This window comes from Molothrus aeneus, chromosome 5, assembly GCF_037042795.1.
Source record: "Molothrus aeneus isolate 106 chromosome 5, BPBGC_Maene_1.0, whole genome shotgun sequence".
Classification (NCBI taxonomy): Eukaryota; Metazoa; Chordata; class Aves; order Passeriformes; family Icteridae; genus Molothrus; species Molothrus aeneus.
Genome location: NC_089650.1, coordinates 50,828,492 through 50,844,049, shown reverse-complemented (window position 1 = coordinate 50,844,049; position 15,558 = coordinate 50,828,492).

Sequence of the window (15,558 nt, the reverse complement as noted above, 5' to 3'; positions counted from 1 at the left end):
TAGCATTATTAACAAACACAATGAAAAGCTCCATTGTTTACCTCCATATTAAGCACCCATAACAGATCACAAAATGGTTGTTCTGTATGTTTTTTAAGCATGCATCACTTCAAATCTAGTTGACTGCTAGCCATCTTTTTGTTCTGCATGGCAGCCAAAGATATCTTGAGCTTTTATACTCAGAAATGCAATATTGTCTCTAAAATCTGTTCTCCCATCTTACATTTCCTTTTTTTTCAAGACAGTGAAAAAGAGACTGCAATAAGATTTAGTACTTACTGTGAGTACTAGGTACACTATGTCAAAAAAACAGGTCTAGCCTGGATTTGTGACTTTCATAATTTCATTTCATTGTTGCTGTCTTTGCCAAGTCCCCAAAACAACATAATTTGATTTCATATAAGTCAAATTACTACAAGTGTTACATGGTTGGTACAAATGAACAGTGTCTGAGGAAAAACATAAGACCAGATTCATGTAAACATAAAGATGATTCATTCTTGGCGTAATTCTGTGTCAATGGAAAATACACCAGGTATAAATTTGGCCCCATGACGCAGAGCTTCCAGGAAACATGAAGCTATTGTAACTAGAGATCTCGGCTGACGTATGAATTGAAAAGCAAAATAGAAATGAGGCAAATTCAGCATGGACATAAAAGGAGTGACATCAGCCCTATTAATTACTGAACTGAAAGAAAATAAAACCTGGATCAAAATAACCTTAAGTACAGAGAGAAAAGGATGAAAACATGAGGCAAGAGGAATAGCATGATGACAGATTTGAGAAGCAGCACATAGTAAATACAATGACTAAAATGGAAAGTGTTTTCCATGACATTCAGAACAGAAAACAAATCCTTGGCTTCTGAGAAACACAGTTCAGAGAGTGCTCAATGAACTATACACCTTTCGATAAACATCCTTTACGCCCATTAATAACCAGAGTAATAGAGCTTCTGCTAATGCCACACTCATGCATAAAATTGTGAAGAGCTGGCTTTTGATCTGATGAAATTAGGGTAAAGGTAATCTGTTCCTACATAATTGGTATTGACATTTTCATCATTTCACAAAGGGTACAAGTACTGGTTCCTCTCAGGAGATGCCCCACACTTTCAACGTAAACTCTCACTAGTGTAAAATGTAGGTGGCAGAGTAGAGTGCAAAAGAGAAAAGGTCAGTATGTATTTTATTACAAATAAACCTATCGGCACATATTTTTCCTAAATTTGAGAGAGAATTTCAGAATCACCATTAACCCTGCTGTCCCAATCTTCTGTCTTGGGGGAGCTATGAGAACATTACATCCTCCTCCTTCCCTGCCTGGGTTTTCTGCCTATGGAGGATGAGAGAAGGGGGCCACCTACAACATACGCCAGTGTGGTTAGACACGGTCAGGACATGCACTTGGTGCCCAGGACTGCATGCAGCAATCATCCATTAATGTGCACACATTCTACTGTGCAAAGAGATAATTCAGGCCAGAGAAGAGTGGAGACATTTTTCTTGCAGTTCTTTTAAGGAAACTGGCATATTTTATTACACTAAGGTTCCTCCTAAAGCAGGTAACTTATTAATGATGTCACCAAATATACTATAAACCCTTACTTGTCACATGGAAGCTGTGACAAGTCAAAATGTAGATTTCTTTCTCTGATAGCTTACTAAATACAAGAAATGGATCATAAAAACTCAGGTTGACATGTTCTCCAAGAGCAGTGAGGAGAGGTTTAGGCTCACTTCCAGTCACCTTATCTTTTCTCCTGAGAATTAACCAACAAAAAGGGATGGGAGAATGACAAAGAAAAATAAACCTCAATGGCCTCTCTCATCCTTGTGACACAGTAAATAAATGTAAATAAACATGAATGTATTATTCTTGCTGAAAGCTGAGGGCATACAAATGATCTCACCAAGCTGTATCCATAATAAACTGTACCATGTGATTATGAGTATAACCACTGTATGAAGTTCATAAGCACAAAGGAAATTTCCATGTACAGACAATCCCAAAAATGCAACATAGGTGCAATCTGGTTTCTCCATATTCTCCAACATGGGACTTAGACATCCCATTCTTGTCAAATGAGCTTATTACAGTTGTGTTATTTAAAATAGTGTCATCAGAGGGAACTAGCTCTTTGTGACACCCCTGTATCAGACTTATACTTACTAGATTGCAGGTCTGCAATCTGAAATCACTAACAGCCTATACTTGACTCTTTTTGGCCTGTAAAAATGACTCCAAATAGACATATTTGAGGGGATTTTGGCAATGGTAAACTTATTTTTTCCAAAGTACTAGAATTGCAATTACTGTGAGTTAGTTTATAGAGCTGACTTGCTAAATAATAGACTTTCTAAAAGATAATGAAAACAGATATACAGAATGTCTTACTGCAAGTTTCATCATGGAAGTATTTCCATGATGAACAATTAATATTGTTCTTTCTTGGCTTTATTGTCATGAATTATTTATCTGTTATGATAGTCTTAACAACAAAAGAGATTCCTGTGTTTAAGAACTAATGTTTATCTTTTCATTATCCATTATCACATTAATATTAGTTAGTCTTTAAAATACTACTAAGTAAGGAAAAGAATATATTATTCTTGTTAGTCAATCCAAAACCAAGACATTTTTGTTCAACAGGAAAACATGTCTATGTTATTATCTTGGTTGATTTTTCTCTGTCATATTTTTTAAGGAAGACTTGTAAACAGGCAGGGATTTAGTAAAAGCCATTTGCTAAATAAATAAAAGTAAATTATGTCTCTGTGACTACCACCCTGAAGATTACTAAGAGAATCCTACCTAGTTTGATGCTTCTTTTTACACGATAAATGATGACCAACTGTCCAGGCTACTGAGCACAGACTGTATTACAAAGTAAGGCAAGGTCAGAATCTTTACACATATGGTTGGCAAACAGCACTCTCAATATTTTACAAGTGCATCCCTGACCCAAAGTGAAAAATTTGGTGCAGGTGATGCTACTTAGTACTTGAATAACATAAGCCAATTTCTATAATTATTACTTGATCCTGAAGTCTATCTTCAAAATTGCCAGTGAGGTACTTGTCAAGATCTGAACTATTAACTTCAGTAGCAAAGAATTTACACACTGCCCTTCTGAGGATTTCTGTGATATATATGACTAATAAACCTATCCAGGAACTGGACAGGAAAACAGAGTTGAATGACTGAATGACAGACATAAAGTGATAACTTCAGGACAAGAAGGAGCTAGAGAAGCAGTACAGGCACATGTTATCAGAACGGGAAGCAGAGAGAGGAAAAGAATTTCCCGTCAACCTCCCTAATCTCACTTCCCTTGTTTGCTTTCCCATTATCATAGGAGAAAGAAGGAGAGGAAGGTTGGAAGAAAAGCTAAGCAGAAGAGAAAGGGGAAAGTGTGTTTTTAGTTCCTTCCTATCCATGACAGGCAATACCACAGAAACAATAACTAAAACAGCAGATGCAAAGGATCAAAGTGGCCTAGAAGGACCAGAAGGGAGTGTCATGTAGATGTGGGAATCACCACATCCCTTGTTATTGATACACCTTAAGAAACTCTGTAGCAACCCAGTCTGCGGATGAACATAGGCTCACCCAGGGCAATAACACCAGCTTCACCACTTCTCCTTACTCAGGGAATCCTAAAAGGACAGACATAATCTTTTTGTTGTTGGCTTGGAGTTGGAGTTTTTTTTACACATAACTTGGAGTAAAGTGAATTAAACTGTGGTTTTCTTAACTTGCTATGTGGCCATGATCAGAGAAAAATGTCTCATATGATTTGGGTAAAATCCTCTACAGTGAAAAATAAAACATGATATTTTCTTTCAGTTTTACCAGCTTCTGTTATGGATATCAATTAGCCCATTTTATCGATAAGGGCTTGAAATAGTCAGAGCTGATTCAGAGTCCAGAGGTCTGATTTACCAAAATAAATCTGCATGGCCTCCTTGTATAGTCTCTTCCCCCCCATCCTCACTCCAACTCACTGATATGTTGAAGGCATTTGCCATGCAGAGAAAATAATTCCTTCCACCATGTCTCACCCACATCTTAAGATCATTAATTTTAAATTACATAACTGGATCAGAAATTTAAATTACATAGCTGGATCAGAAGGAACCAAGAGGATCTGATGAACTATTGCTCTGATTCTAAAAAGCACTGTTCGTACAGCTCTGAACTCTCAGGGCTTTGGTCTGAGGTCTCCTTGCTTAGTTACCACATCAAATAACCAAGGACCTCTTGTCCCAGATCAGAGCATACACCTACAACACAAGATTAAAATGTAAACATCTGTCCTACACTATTTACATACCTGACACCTAACAAAGGTTTCATAGACCACTTGCTCTCTTTTAGCTAGCTACAACTGCTATGTTACTGTACAGGGGATGTGCTCTGAGAGGCAAAATGCATAGTGAGCAAAAGATAATAGGATGGTTACATTAAATTTAATAAAAGAAGCACCTCCTAATTATAAAGCAATAGGCCTTATCTTCAAACAATTTTATCTTTATTAAAAGTAACTATCAGTGTGTGTAATCAGTGTATGAGTAGTGCTGCGGATGAAGTTACACAAAGAGCTATTTTTTCTCTATCTTAACTAATTTATTTTGCCAACAACTAATGTTTTTAGTGTATTATACTGCCAACATCTGTGGTTTTGTCATCTATAGAAATTCATGCTACACAAGTCACCTCACCATGGAAAACATAACACACAGAAATTGAGGGAGAAAAGCCAAGGAAAATGTGATGAGAAAGAGTAGGGGTATTGGTGAAAATCAAAAAAATGTAAGGATTACTTTCCTTAGAAAGCAGGTGAATAAGAGACAATGGGATTTAAAAATACAAAGAACACGACTTATATTAATTTTCTCTGTGTCAAACCACAGAAGTAAAGATATTCAATCAAAATACGTTATCATCTCACATGATCTTTACTCAGACTCTGGAACTGCATTTCCAGATGTCACAAGCATCAGGGCAGCAGCATGCTTGAAAAGATTACAAATTCAGAGGTAGCAGCTGAAAATATGGAACAAAGCTAACAGCATTTCTGAGCAGATTAATCTTCATATTTTAGGGTGCAGTCAAAAAGTATCTTAAACTTTTCTGAGGTTTCTGAGCTGACCACTTTCACAGTAAGACTGAATGTCTGATAGGGCCACCTACTAAACTACTATGTTACATTACCACTCAGACTAGTCTTCACCTGCAGAGTGGAAATGTTGAGACTGAGCTAAATTGTCCTTTTTTCCTGTAAAAATCTAGGCATAACCTAAAAATGCATTCATTTTCCACCCCAGTGTGGTATCTGCCCACTATCCATACAGGGAAAGATTGCTTTTGACAGATCAAAATCACACGTGTACACATACAGAAAGAAGACACCTACCATCACCTTCTGAAATGGGATTTATGTTGAATTCTGCTGTAGGAATCCAAAAAGAGCTACATATGCAAGATATAGGACATAAAATGCAGTGCTGTTCCTCTTAGATCCGTTTAGCCTAAATCACCTATGTCTCACAAAGAGCTGGAGGGACATCTAGTGGGCTTGTTGACAAGCAGGAAGGCCTTTGTGCTATCATTTCACTGCACTGCTGCTTCACGTGAGAGGTGATAATGTTGGTGTTCCCACTAAATAAATATATGAAATCTAAACTCTAAATCTAGCCCGATACTCATATCCAAACCAAAATACAATTCAAAGCAAATCTACACTTTGCTGATACTATAAGATCAGAACTTGTTCAAAATACAGACCTGAGGCATTTTAACTACAAATATAAATGTAAAGTTCACATTGCACCAGCCTTCAAAAGGTGTATATCGCTTAACACCTAGAAAAAATCCTTTACAAGCTGCAAGCAAGAGGTAATTCTATTTTTTTTAATCTTATATAAAAGTAAAAGAAAATTATCTTCCAGCTTTACCCCAATCCTATTGGCTTCAAGAGGAATAATGTACTTTGGAAATCAGAATGAAACATTCAGCAACATGTATTTTATAGTAACTATTCTTAGGATAGGAATTTCTACTTCCAGTGGCCTTGTTCAATAATAAACCCAAATATTTCCAAGCTTCTTGGGAATGGAGTTACGAGTGTACTTACACATTCAGAGAATACGGAAGAGCAGAGCTGTGGAATGCTCTGATTCTGGGGAATAATCCTACTAATTTCAAGTACTTTTGAAAAAAATTCAAGCGATACTATATTGGAGAGTGTAAACATTTCTAGAGCCTGAGTCCAACAGATTCATTCCAAAGCAGCACACCAGCCTAAAATCTGTATGTTTAGGAATATCCTTAATTAGTTTTGTAAATCTCACAAATTTTAATTTGAGCTTCTTGACCTGCAAATGTTTTCAACTTTGTTTCAGGCATGGGCAATCAACTTTATGCTTAAACAAACTCTTGAGGTGCTTTAGTCTAAGAATCAACTTAGGGAGAATCAGGCAAAAGCCATTTCCATCTTCTTTTCATCCAAGGGAAAAGCTAAGTCTCAGCTTTTCTCTTTTCAGTTTTCCCTCTATAGTTCTCTATAGATGAAAATACAGAAAAATCACCCAAACAGTGATTTTCAATAACATTTTCAGCTTTTCAAATTTAAAAGTTATTTCATTCTATGGTTTGTTTTAATTAATGTGGAATGGGACAACTTCAGGAGGGTTTCCATTTTTCTCATTGATTTCCCACAGACCTAGACAGTGTCTTTGTTCCTTCAAGGTCTGGAGGAATAAACTGACCCTCCTTCTACTTGTTCCATGTTCCTTTATTACTTTTTTTAGTTAGGAGATCTCATGTACTTCTTCCTGTCTGTAGCAGACACCCACTCTAGCACACATGCTGGTTGCCCACTAACCCCAGCTCTAAAGCAATCAACTGGCTTATCATGCAAAGTTCATCTTGATGTACAAGAAGAAATCAAAACCTTTGGCAGGCTGACCTTATGAAACACAAGTGTGCACAACCCAGAAAAGAAGCATATCCTTCCTGTTGCTTTGACAGGGGAACTCTGCAACTTCTGCTGCCTCATATGGACCCCCCTTTTACAGGCTGCAAGAGTACACAAAGTATGGTTTCATAACATAATTAGTCCACAGCAAGCTCTGAGACACAAAGATTACTGAGCATGACACTTTCTTTCACTGACATTTTGACTAAGGAATGGGGATTAACACCAGGATGTGTCCAATGCATTTCCTAATTTGATCATATTATAAATAGATCATGTATACATATTTCAGGATATCTCCTGAAAAACAAACATGATCAAAAGTCAGGCCTCTGTATTTCCTAGCTACACAGTATTTACAGAAAAGCTACAAAGAGGATTAATAGTTACACAAAGCCTGAAGCTGATATTTGCCTTGAGTAAGGATCGTACACCGTGTAGTTTAACAAAGAGAGGCTGATTGCTATGTTCCAGTTAACCTCAGGGAGCATCAAATTGGACCCTGGACTGCAGAAGCAAATGACTGCACCCTGTATTGCTAGATGTTCTAAATCCATTCAGAGCTACAGTTTAAAACTTCATTTTCATTTCTGTGGCACTCAAAACATATAGTTAAAATTAATTTTTAAAAGTTTACAGTGAACAAGTCCACACATACCACTTCAATGGTAAAGATGGCTTATACCTGGCTGAAGATGACAAATATTGCTAATCTTCCTGCTGAAAAAGGCAGCCAGCCAAAACACAAGGTTATTCCAAATGGATTTACAGGGATGGAAAAAAAAGTCCCCCTCTCAGGCTTGCAATCCTTTTGACTGAGTAATAATAGAAGTATTTTGTTTACCAGTGCCCCTCCTGTCCTTATTCATGTTTTTACCTAACTCAATTCAACAACAAAAGAGAAAAAAACCCCTCTTATCTGTTTCAGTCTTTAGCATACAGAGAGCAAGGGAAATATTCTCCTCACCTACTGCCTTTTTCTTCTTTACATTTCTTTTAAAAGGAAGACAACATGTCTGAGGTTGGCAGAGACCTTCGGAGATTATGTGGTCCAATCTCTGCTCAAAGCACAGTCACCTTCAGCAGCTTCATGCACATGATGTTCAGCCACGTTTCAAGCATCTACAAGGACAGAAACTTCGCAGGGTCTATCAGCAACATGTGCCTGTGTTTTTGGCACCCTCATCGTTTAAAAGTTTTCTTTACATTCAAAAAGGATTTCTCATATTTCAGTTTGTGCCAATTCTCTCTTGTTCTTTCACTGGATCCACTTAGCAGGCTCTGTCCCATTTGGTGTCCCTGCTCAGATATTTGCACACATTGATAATAACCCCTTGAATTTTCTCCTCAGTAGTCTAAACAGTCCCATCTCCCTCAGCTTATCCTTACACATCAGGATTGGATCTAATCCCCTAATCATCTCAGTGATCCTTTTCAGGGCTCACTCCAGTATGTCAATGTCCTTCTTGTCCTGGACAGAGCACTCCAACTGCAGTCTTGCTGGGGCTGAGCCAAGCTGGGAGAAGTAACATCTCCCTCCATCTGTGGCAGGACCCTGCCCAGTGGAGGCCGGGATGCTGCAGGACACCGTTGCAAAAGGATGCATTTCTGGATAATAACTTTTATTGTGTCCCAGGTCCTGTTGGCACTGCTGTCCCCCAGCCAGTCAGTCCCCTGCTGCCCAGGTCCCTCAGTGCAGACAATAATTCCTGGCCCACAGCGCAGACAATAATTCCACAAACAGTGCAAGGCCTCGCTAGTGTTCACATTGCCCTCCACTGTCACCACCGAGGCAGACCAGTGTAGCGGCCGACATTGGAAAGCCCAGCATGGAAACTACTTCTGTTTTTTCCAGGATCCCCTGGATACTGCCGGCCTGCCCTGTAATGTCAGAACGCTCAGAACGCCGAGGGAACGCTGCTACTGTTACACAGCTCAGCTTTATTCAACAACCTCGCTCCATGATGAGCACCGGGAGGCTGGAGAGCAGTTTCTGTCCAGCCGTCCCGGCCGATGGACGGTAAAACCCTCAGAGCGGAACACGCTCAGCCCAGCCCCGGTTCGCCTCAGGCGGCAGGGCGGGCTCGGGGCGGCGCCGCCGGCAGGGGGAGCGCGCAGGCCGCGGCTCGGCAGGGCCGGGGCAGAGGCGCTCCGGGCGGCGCTCGCTGCGAGCAGGGCCTTTCCCGGCTGCATCGGGCTCCACAGCGGGACTCACTGCGGAAAGGAGTCCATCTGCTGAGCCACAGCCACATTCTTTCTACAGACAGCGGCGGCTGGTGCGGTGAGGCGGGCAGGGCAGCGAGCCTCCCCGGTACCGGGAGCTAAGACCAGCTGAGATCCCAGCAATGCCATTTCGGACCATTCCCAGATGGCACTGAGCGAGTCCTAACGGGTTGCAGGGGTCGAGGGTCGTCTCAGGGACGAAACTCCACGCGAATTTTGCTTTTCGGCACAGGGCGTTTCTATGTTTGGAGGCGCGGGGGTGGCTCTGGGAAGCGGCTGGCTCAGGAAGAGGGAATTCCACCCAGGGCTGATGATCTCCATGAGCGTCCTGGGTCCCAGAACTGTGCTAATCATTATTTGCGTAAGGGGTTGACTTTTTTTTTTTTTCTTTTTAATTCCTTGGTGTACAGGCAAGAAGTGAATAACAATTTGGTGTCATTTGTACACGCGGTAACAAGCAAAAGAATTGAGTGTCCCATTCTAGGTCATAAACTAAATAAGGGCCAGAATTCTGAATCTAGCCCACCTTCCTGTCCAGCACCAAACACTAGTACCGTACTTCAGCAGTGAGTCACTGTTCACATCACTGTTTAATGCTTCTCATTGTGCTACTTCACCACAACTTTAAATTCATAGCAAGTCTGGCAAGATATCAATCCTGAAATGTGCCTTGCATTGGGGGAAAAGAACTGTTATCAGCTTGGGATACTAATTCTTGTGTGTAATCACAACAAATTTCCACAAACACAGCTAGAACCAAGGTTCCATTAAAGCCAATTCCGGCCATTTCAGCTGTGCAGGACCATGTCCTCAGTTTATGGACAAGTCACAAGAACACTCTTCCCATTCACAGGTGCAGTTTCTGAACTTCCCCTTATAAAAGATAATCTCACTGACATCATCTGAATGTGTCTTCACCTAGTTATTATCCTATTAAAATAATTATGCCACCATTTTGAGCAACAATAATTTTTTTTCTTATACCTTTGCATACATAAAGATTTCCTGCTTCCTAGATAGGACACAAATAAGCATTTATTTCATTAGGATCATGTCTTGGTTTTATTAACTGTCCTCTGTATTGCAGTTATAATTTCCATATTCTTGGCAACGTGGGCTCCAATGTGTAAAGTCTTCAGATGGGTTCTTGGAATAAACAACACAGCTTTCTGAAACAGCCAAAAATAGCTGTTCTGAGTAGAGCCTCGGAATATGTGTGAGAGGCTGGGAGAAGTGGGAGAGACAGTTCAGACTGGCTCCTGATCAGGGATTTCCAAATCATATGAGCACCTTGTGGTGCCTAAGACATTTCAAAACCTCCCCTGTGTAGGAAGGTACAGAAAGAAGTTGACACTGAATTGCAAAGGAGGAACTCACAAGTTTACATTCTTTCTAGGTTGGTTATGAAGTTGGCCAGGTAATTTCTAGTCTCTATGTAAACTAAAAATTTTAAAAGGCAGTTCCACTGCTACTTAAATTCCTGTACATGGGATAAAACTGTCATAGTTGAAATTAATCCTCAGTTCCTGGGAGCCCAGTGAAGACAGCCTATTCTATATTGGACTGACAACAGAGCAACGCTACAAAGCCTTTACCATGGAAAAATTACTGGTCAATAGCTCCTATGAAGGGGATTGTCTTTTGTCATTCGCAGTGGAAAAAGTTGAATTGAGAAGCTGTTTCATGCATCAAATGTATCTTTTTGCTCTTCTTGTTGCATTGTTTTCTTTCAAACTCTTTGTTGTATAAAATACCAACAATTTGATAAAGTGACTTGCCCTCCATTCAGGTGTTGTATCACAGATGAGAATGGCTTTACTTATCCACTGGGAAGTGGCTTAGAGAAAAATAATTTCAAAGAGTTATTCAAGAAAACATAATCTTCATTTTCAGACATGAGCTGCAAAGTATGCTTCAAGAGTACAACAGGCAAACAAGGTGGTGGCTGCTGTGGTTGTCTGAGGTGAGTCACTGTTCTGCTTCCACACTGACAGGGCAGAAACTTGGATTTATCCTGGCAGTGGTATGTTCTGGGGTGGTAATTTGCCTTTGGGTATATTCATGACGTATTTTGTTTCTCTCCTCCCATGTTCCCTTTTTTTACACCCATTTGTACTGTGCATTGCTTATGACTGAGTAAAAACCTTTTCTTCAAAGCCTGGAGACTTTGGTTTATTGTACTCAGTTTAATTTAATTTTCTGACTGTTCTGCATGGAAGTGCCAAACAGTGTGTACCTGTGCTTATTAGTGAGGGACCCCAGGGTCTGAGCTTGGACCAGTGACTGAGTCCTGCCTTTCTGCCAGTCAGTCCCTGGCAGAAAAGTTACATCAGTGATGATACCAGAGCTGCCATCACTCTGGGCTGTAAGACAGCAACGAGATTGTAGGAGGAAAGCAGCTTTAGAAGTGAGAAATCATTTCAACTGTGTGTGGAACTGTGCAAGAACTCTTGGCATATGCATGGCACCCATACCTGGCCTTTTTGCTGTGTATACTCAAGAGACAACAGGGTGACTTTGTAACTGTGTGTGCCTGCCTATATCAACTCACAGAAGTCATGCACTCTGTGGGGGCTCACGCTGCATTATGGGGGCACAAAGGACACCCTGTGCCTGTAATATCTCAGTTCCCTTGCAGAGGAAGACAAGGCTTATAATGGTAGGCAGCACAGTCTGAAAAACTCCAGCTACTGTAACAGAAGTTACCTTAAGAAAACATATCAAAAGGGAAGCCCTTTGAGGGGTTTTCTGTTGTGGGCAACACCAGACTCATAATATGCAGAGGTGAAGGAGAACAGTAAGTATGGGAGTGCTTTGCTAATTATTAAATTCAGAGGCTTCTGTAATTAAAGTGTCATCAGAGATTTATATTTTCTTTTTCAAATGTCTTTTTTTCACTGACACTGCTACGACATCTTTGATGCTTCATTTTGTTGCATACGAAGATAAGTGTAAATATGGTAACATCGACAGAAAATGGTCCATTAAAATGAAAAAAATACTCTTAGATTCACAACCAAGTCCATCTTGGCCATCTTGTAAGAGCTTTTTATGCAACCTAAGGTCCTTTTGGAGAGTCTCTAAATAGTTGGAGATTAGCATTGGAGCTTGGCATTCCCTCTGCCTCCATCATGGCCAATAACAACACTCACAGAGAAAGCCAAAACATAGAATCCAAAAGGCAAAACATGGGATACATAAATTTGATGCCACTATTCCTATATGGGAAGTATGGGGAAAATAGTTCTGCAGAAAAACATAACCGATTTTTTAGGTTATCCAAGATTCTCCATTCTCTTTCAACAGAGTGGATTTTTAAGAAATATCTTGTCCAGTAAGGCAGGATCTGCTATCATAGCATGATGCAATTTAGGAACAGGCTGCTTCAGTGCTTCTTACATCTCCAGGCAGTAGTCAAGGAGTTGCAATATACAATGTTAGATAATGTCTTTCAAACATAAAAAGCTCTCTATAAAGCTGTGTAGTTCTGCCTGTCAAGATTTTGCTGATGATATTTAAGGTAGCAAAGATAGTAGAGAAGGAATTTTCATTTATCACAGCAACCATCTAGCTTTAGGCTGATGGGGTGCTCTTCCTCCCACTTCCATTCTGGGACAACAGAATAGGGTACAGAAAGTTTGGGTTGGGTGGAGTGATGGGCTTAACTTACCCTCTGATTTTCTAAAAAGCTGTAGCCATCAGAAGCTGAGAGCTAGCTTACAGAGATTCCTCCATTGTCCAGGAGACACTGGCAAGGCATTCTTAACTCTGAGGTCTTCAGAAATTAAAACAATAATTGCATTTCTTCTTGGTGAGTCCTGCAAATAAGTCAAACCTACAGCAAGTACAAAGAAAATCCTTGTTATTCAGAATCTATGACTGCTCACTTGTGGTGTTTAAAGATATGCCTGATTAAGTTATCCACCAGACTGTTCTAATAACTGCAGCACAAAGTGATATGATGCCATACGCATGAGTTCAAAAGCTTCATTACCTCCTGGCAGTCAGAAAAGCTCTTTCTGCCTTTTACTTCATTGTCATTGTCTGTCATTGTCTGTCATTGTCTATCATTACTGACACTGATTAACTGCAGAGATGCTACAGACGTCATTCACAGGCTTTCTGGGCTGCTTCAGACTCTGGTGCTGGAGGAGTTTGCAAACAATGTCTGTGTCTTGGGCAATATAGGCAGTAAAATACCTGACAGAAATTTACCCAAGTGTGGAAAAATATGAAATTCAAATCAAATATGTTTTGTGCCTGCCTCTGGGCCCTTTTCTGTCTCAATCTGAAGTTAATATTGGCAAAGGATTTCACTCCAAAAGGCCTGTTTCTACTCATTAAAATTACCTAGAATTATATCATTAGCTCAGTCTGTGTGGTTAAGTTACATTCAGAAACTGAACCTTGTTCACTTTCCAAACAGTCCCTGTTTCCTTCCAGTAACTCTAATAAGAGAGCAGACAACCAGCTCAGCAGTAGATGTCTACACCTGATCAGATGGAACCCATCATCATCAAAATTGTTGCCCCAGTCCTAGATTAGAGGCTTCTCAATCTCTACATTTTTCATTGTGAATCCATGTTTTCTTTTGAGAACTCAGCATAGTCACCCTACTTCATTATGCTGGGTGTATGATGGGAGGTGAAGACCTTAAAATGAATCATTTGGCCTCACTTCAGTAAACCAAAGTGGATTTTTTTGATTGTGGCCTATGATAACATTTCATTTAGATTTTAAAAACAGCAGGAAAACGTTGAGATTTTTAATTAAAATTTGTGGGAACATCTTGTTTTCTGGAGAGCTACATGCTCACGTTTTTTCTTCATGTGTAATAAAAACAATATTGAAATGTTGGAACTCTTTTCTCGGGACTGAAACTAGGCTCTGTTTAACAGCACTAAAATCATACTGAATTCAGCCAATTAGGTCACAAAGTTACGAAAGGACATTACAGCAAAGGAGACCCTACCATAATTAAACATCTTTGTTGTGTTTTCCTTTCCCATTTGTGTAGCAAACCATGATGTTGATTACAATGAAATACTGGCTGCAGCTGCATGACTGGGTTATGTTTTCTGACTATGCAAACGAATGGGATGGCCTGGCTTGCTCACAGCAGCACAGCTGGACCCTTTCCACAGCATGGTCTTCACTACACCTTGTACTGCAGCCAGTCTCCGACCTCGTGTTATGTGACAGTGTTCACGGGGGTCTTATGTCGATGGAAGAGACGGAGATCTGACTCCATGTTTCAGAAGGCTTGATTTATTATTTTATGATATATATTACATTAAAATTATACTAAAAGAATAGAAGAAAAGGTTTCATCAGAAGGCTAGGCTAAGAATAGAAAGAAAAGAATGATAACAAAGGTTTGTGTCTCGGATCTCGGTCCGAGCCATCTGTGCTGTGATTGGCCATTAATTGCAAACAAGCACATGAGACCAATCACAGATCCACCTGTTGTATTCCACAGCAGCAGATAATCATTGTTTACATTTTGTTCCTGAGGCCTCTCAGCTTCTCAGGAGGAAAAATCCTAAGGAAAGGATTTTTCATAAAAAGATGTCTGCAACAGTGTTACCCTTCAAACCACTCCTGGCCACCTTCTGAAACAGTGCTGGTTAAAAGTTCATGTGGCAAAAGCAGGCCGGGTAGGGGGCTAGTAAACACCAGACAGTAGAACTGATAGATGTCACTTCTCAAGCCAATGCCTTGACACTGTTTAGCTTGTTTGCAGTTTGCCTTTTGTTCACTACAGATGAGTGGAAGCCTCTAAGCAGTGTAGACTGGCTTGTGCCACACAGTAAAGGTTAGCTCCCTTCAGAGCAGGTATCCTTATACCTCAGTCATACCTTGGTGCCTCTAAAATGCAGCCTCTACATGATCTGCTGCTTTCAGCTGAAAGTGTTCAAAATACTGCATTTTGCAGTCCATCAGGGCGTTCTGATAGGGACATGTAGTGTGTGTATTGCATGCCCAGGGATGTACTGCAGCAGTGAATGGCAGGCAAAATGTATCATGGAATGACGATAGAGGGGAAGGGAGACAGGATAGTTCCATATATTTTGGGGAAAAGAGCCTGGAGTGAACTCCCCAGAGCCATGCCTGGGCTGTGTCCTCGCTAAAGTAGATGAGAGAGAGACAAACCAGAGCCATGCAGTGAAGCTACAGCTAAACAGACTGAATGATCAAAGTCTCCCTTGTCCCTGTGCATTTAGGAGGGAGTAGTGCATTTAGGTAGGAGTAGTACCTTCAGATTGTAATAAAATGTGTCCATCATTGGCTTTGGGAACTCCTCATGGATTGGAGAACAGGAATCTAGTCAAACCATGCATAGCTCATAA